This window comes from Drosophila ficusphila, unplaced genomic scaffold, assembly GCF_018152265.1.
Source record: "Drosophila ficusphila isolate 14025-0441.05 unplaced genomic scaffold, ASM1815226v1 contig_47, whole genome shotgun sequence".
NCBI lineage: Eukaryota > Metazoa > Arthropoda > Insecta > Diptera > Drosophilidae > Drosophila > Drosophila ficusphila.
The window spans coordinates 440,275-445,539 of NW_025064388.1; positions in this window are offsets into that span (position 1 = coordinate 440,275).

The following is a 5,265-nucleotide window of genomic DNA, read 5'->3' on the forward strand; positions in this document are numbered from 1 at the left end:
TATATGTTATTTTTTGGGAAAGTGTATACAGATATACAAACAAGAAACGCCATAGTACAGCGCGTCGAACTTTATGCTGCGGTTGACTTCATGAGTATTTCAATAGTGAACTTGGCAATTTACCAATACACACACGTTTTCGACTGGACTACCGGCCTAAGTTGATACTGCAAAAAAGTTTTCGGAACCTAAGAAAGAAATTTGTTTAATAAGGACATTAAACAAAATGTATTAGTATAAAAGGTTGTAAAAAAATATATAACTGGTCCGCATTTTACGGGCTTAAACCTCGATATATTCAAAACTATTAAATTAAACATATAAAAGTTGTAACGCCTATTGAAATTGTCGATAATCTCAATTGTAGCGTTCTCTTTTATTATAGCAAGATTCTATAGGCTTATTAAAAATAAAGCTGTAAACAGGCAGGCAGGACCTTTAAGGGGGGGTAAGGTTTTAAAAATTTTTTTTTTACATTTTTTTTTTTATTTTTTTTCTTAATGACCAATATGTCGAGAACATTGTGTACAAATTTTGAGTCAATTTAAGTCAAACTAACGGAGTTACAGCGTTTTAAAGAACCGTATTTGGACGTATTTTCACGTATAAAAATACTTTGAATCGATTTTACCAAAGACGCTATTTTGAAAGTCGGTGAACATCAGAACTCAAAATCTACTGAACCGATCCTTTTCAAATTTTTAACACAAATTCTCAACATAAATACGCAGGTAATCAGGAAGAGCTTTTTTTAATTTTTAATTTTTTTCTATTTTTAAAAAATAAATTAACAGCGATTTTTTAAGCTAAAATTGCACTTTTCACTTTCAAGTGCTCCCAAAAATAGACAAAAAATAAATTTAAAAAAAACTCTTCCTGATTACCTCGGGAAATTCATTATCTTTACAACGCATATCACATTTTATTTTTAAGATGATCCATTAACGCCCTACGATGTTCACCGCAAAACAACTTTTTCTTTGGGCGCTTCGGAAGATTAACCGCCACAGGCGTATTTCTTAGAATTTTTTAATAATTTTTTTTTCTAATACTCTTTAAAAGTTAAACAATAACATGTAATTAAGCTCAATAAAATAAACTTACTCATTTCGCCGCAAAAAAAAATCAAACATGGCCCTTTTTTTGGCCTTTAAAACCTTACCCCCCCCTTAAACAATAGAAACGCCGAAGGCAATTCGGACGAGACACTTATTGATCAATTGATAGCTCAGCGGTTGACAGCATTACTCGAACAAATGAACCTTAACATTAAAACTACGGAATTTTCTGAAGCTGCAGCCTGTACAATATATCCAGAGCATCGCGCTAACGTTTCTGTTTTGGATCAGGACTAGACGAGTTCAGCTCGTAGAAAAAGAGTGTGAACAGAATTCTAGAGGCATATGCAGACACAAACGGAACACCTAAGTACTTCGGTATCCTGCAGACAATCCACGGCAAGATAACCAGACATTCGTATAATGTGCCCTTAAACTGGGAAGGGCTAGATGCCTAACACTTCATTTTGCGGACAAACGAGACCTCAGTACTTTAGAATATCAACTGACCAGAATGACGCAGAACGGACAACAAATGGTAGAAGCTTTTTAGCAGTGCATTTATAAACATCTCTCCCTCATTTTAAATAGAGTTAGTTGCATGAATTTATGCAAACAGACGGAAATAACCATGACCAAATAATATAGAGATAGAATCATCAGATCGACATTAGATACTTTTATAAGGGGTCTACGTGGAGACTTACTACGACTTTCTGGGTATGAAAAAGAGCCAACAGACTTGTACACTTGAGTCTAAAATTGGAAAACCGGAAATTCAGGACAAAGTATGCCACTAGCAGACCACATAACCCCGCATTTCGGAACTCAGACCAAAGGCAGTTTCAGATATCAATCCAGGCATCACGTACACAGATACCAGTACATCCCAACAATGTAATGTTAAAGTAATGTTTAATTATTTGAATTTAAACTGAGAAACTACATATGTATTTAAACATATGGTGCTATTATTATTAATTTCAGTCAGAAGTTTGCAACGCAGTGAAGGAGACACCTCAGACCCCATAAAGTATATATATTCTTGATCAGCATCACGAGCAGAGTCGGAATACGTCTGTACGTCTGTCCGTTTCCGTGCAAACTAATCTCTCAGTTTTAAAGCTATCTTGATGAAACTTTCCCAAAAGGTGTGTAGTTATTGCACGCAGTATATAAGTCGGAACGGGCCGGATTGGCCGACTATATCGGATAGCTCCCATACGAGGGAATGAAATGAAAAATTCTCACGCCGTTGTTTTTCATCAGATCGACTTGAATTCTGCAAGATGGCGTTTTCTTACTGTTATTGAATTTCGGATTAAATTTGATTAAAATCGGATAACTCTTTCATATAGCTGCCATAGGAGAGATCGAAAAATATATATAGAATTAATGGAAACAAATTAATAACATCGTTGTTTTTTATCCCATGAGCACGATTTTTTTAATATTAAGTTTTTTAACAACCCTTATATTGAGAAAAAAGTTTCATAAAAATCGGACAACTATATCTTATAGCTGCCATAGGAGAGATCGAAAATTCTATATAGAAATAACGGAAATAAAATTATAACATCGTTGGTTTTTATTAGATAAGCATGATTTTTGGAATATAAAGTTTTGTAACGACTCTTGAATTACGAATTAAATTTGATCAAAATCGGACAACTATATCATATAGCTCCCATATGATCTATAGTCGAAAATATGGCAAATGAATAGAAAAATCGTCTTAGCTTCGATGTTGTTTAGACTTTATTTATTTTTTTCGACAAATTTTAAGACTGCAAGGGTATATAAGCTTCGGCTTGCCGAAGCTAGCTTCCTTTCTTGTTTTTTGTTTGCTTTTAAGCACCGGGCACACTTCTTTTACCGATCCGGCCATCCTGGCACTTCTTCTGACGCCTCAATTATCAAGCCTACTGAATAAATTGCTATTTACTTTAAACGGTGTTTTAACTTGAGCGAATAAAACTTTATTAGGTTATGGAACCAGTTTACGCGAGTAACTCAAGTAAATAGTAAAGGCAATAGTGCGCGAAAAGAGGAAAAGCTTTTCTTCCGCACAGTTGTAGTTAAAGTCTTTCGCTTGGTGTGGAGTCTCGTCAACGCAGCATTATTGAAGATGGATTTGGCGAAACACATCAAACACTTGGCTGGGGAAGCGGATTGGCCGATTTGGCGGAGAAAATTGAGAGATATGCTGGACTACCACGAAGGTGCCGTGGACGTCATTGAGGGAGGTTAAAGAAACCCGAGCCCTTATCAGATGATGCTACGGATGATGAAACCAAAGAGAACAAAAAGGCGTGTGATTTTTTCTGTAAGGCAAACAGCTATGCTAAGTCAATGACCTCGAGTTCAGTTACAGACACAGTTTATCAAAAGATCTATCTGTTTCCCAAACTTGTCGGGACCGCGACCCATCTACACAAAAATTGCAAGATCTATATGGCAATTAGTACCCACCAAAAATCTACCCGCGACCCACCAGTGGGCCTAAGTTCGACGGGAAGTATGGTGACTACATGAAGTTTATTACTGCATTTACTAGCATGGTATATGATGACGCTTCTATATCAGCTGTTGACAAATTTAACTACTTGCTTAGCTGTTTGTCTGGACCCGCGCTGAGTGTTGTGGCCCCCTTTCAAGTGTCCGAAGTCAATTATCCAAAGGCGTTAAAGCAGTTAAAGGAGCGCTACGATAAAAAGGTTTTGATTTTCACAGAGCTTATTCGACATTCAAATTATGAAAAGATCTGATCCCGCAGCTTTTCGCTGTATCTTGGATACCGTCTCCGCGCTGCGTGAATCGTTGTTGTCGTTAGGAACAGAAGCAGATGTAATGAACGCAATATTAATTCATCTTGTTTTATCTAAAATTGATGCAGATTCGAAATTATCGTACGATCGGTGTCAAGAATACGAGGTGTTGCCTACTTGGGAGGATTGTTATCGCAGTTTAAGCCGTCATTGTCGATTTTTGGAGAGCAACGTTAAACGAACATCTGATGAGAAGCCAAAGGAAAGGCCCACGCAGAATAGAAGAGCCTTTGTTACGGCACAGGGTGGTTGTAAAAAATGTTCTGCTACTGATCACTCTCTCACTCAGTGCCCTTCATTTGGTTTACTAGACTGGCAGGATAAATTGAATTTCGTTAAGCAATCCGCTCTGTGCATAAATTGTTTGCGCACCGGCCATTTGGCGAGCAGATGTCCACATAGATCTCGATGCCGCGTTTGTCAAGGGTTACATCATACTATTCTGCATAGATCTGCTCATCCAGAGCAACCAACACAAATTGTTTCCAACACATCTCAGCAGCAGCGGGAACCCACACATGCTGTTTCCATGCTTTCGCGTCATTCGAGGCGCGCTTTAATTCCTACAGCAATAGTATTGATTAGGGATAAGTTCGGAATATTTCAGCCATTTCTGAAATAAATTTCATCTCTGAAGAGTTGGCCAAGCTCCTTCAGCTCAGATTCGAGAGACAGAAGTATGACATTTCTGGCATAGGCGATGTCAGAACGCAGATGAGATTCTCGGTCTCAACAACTATTCGATCACGATTGTCTGTAAATGAATGGCATTTACAATTCGCTGTAGCCAAGACAATATCGCTTAATCAGCCAGAGCGATTCGTTGATACTTCACAATGGAACATACCCTCAGAGATTGACCTTGCAGATCCAGGCTTCTACATGCCTCACCGAATTGACCTACTCATCAGCACACAAGAGTTTTTTGACTTACTTTCAAATGGTAGGTTGAGCCGCAACCCGTTGTTGAAGGAGATGTACGTACAATTCATGAGGGAGTACATAGATTTGAATCATATGCAATTGGCATCTAATTTCGAATCTCAGAAGACACATTATGTAATCCCGCATCATGGAGTCCTTAGATCTGAAAGCACAACTACCAAGCTGCGTGTTGTGTTTGATGCATCGTGCAAAACAAAGTCGAATCTTTCTCTGAATGAGTTGTTGATGATTGGCCCAAGCATCCAGCTGAATCTTATCCTAACTCTTCTTGCCTTTCGCTTACATCGTCATGCACTCGTAGCTGATATCTGCAAGATGTATCGCCAGTTTGAAGTATCACCAGATGATCGTATATATCAACTTGTTCTCTGGAGAGAATCCTCAGCTGCGCCTTTAGAATTGTTTCAGCTCAACACTGTCACGTACGGCATGTC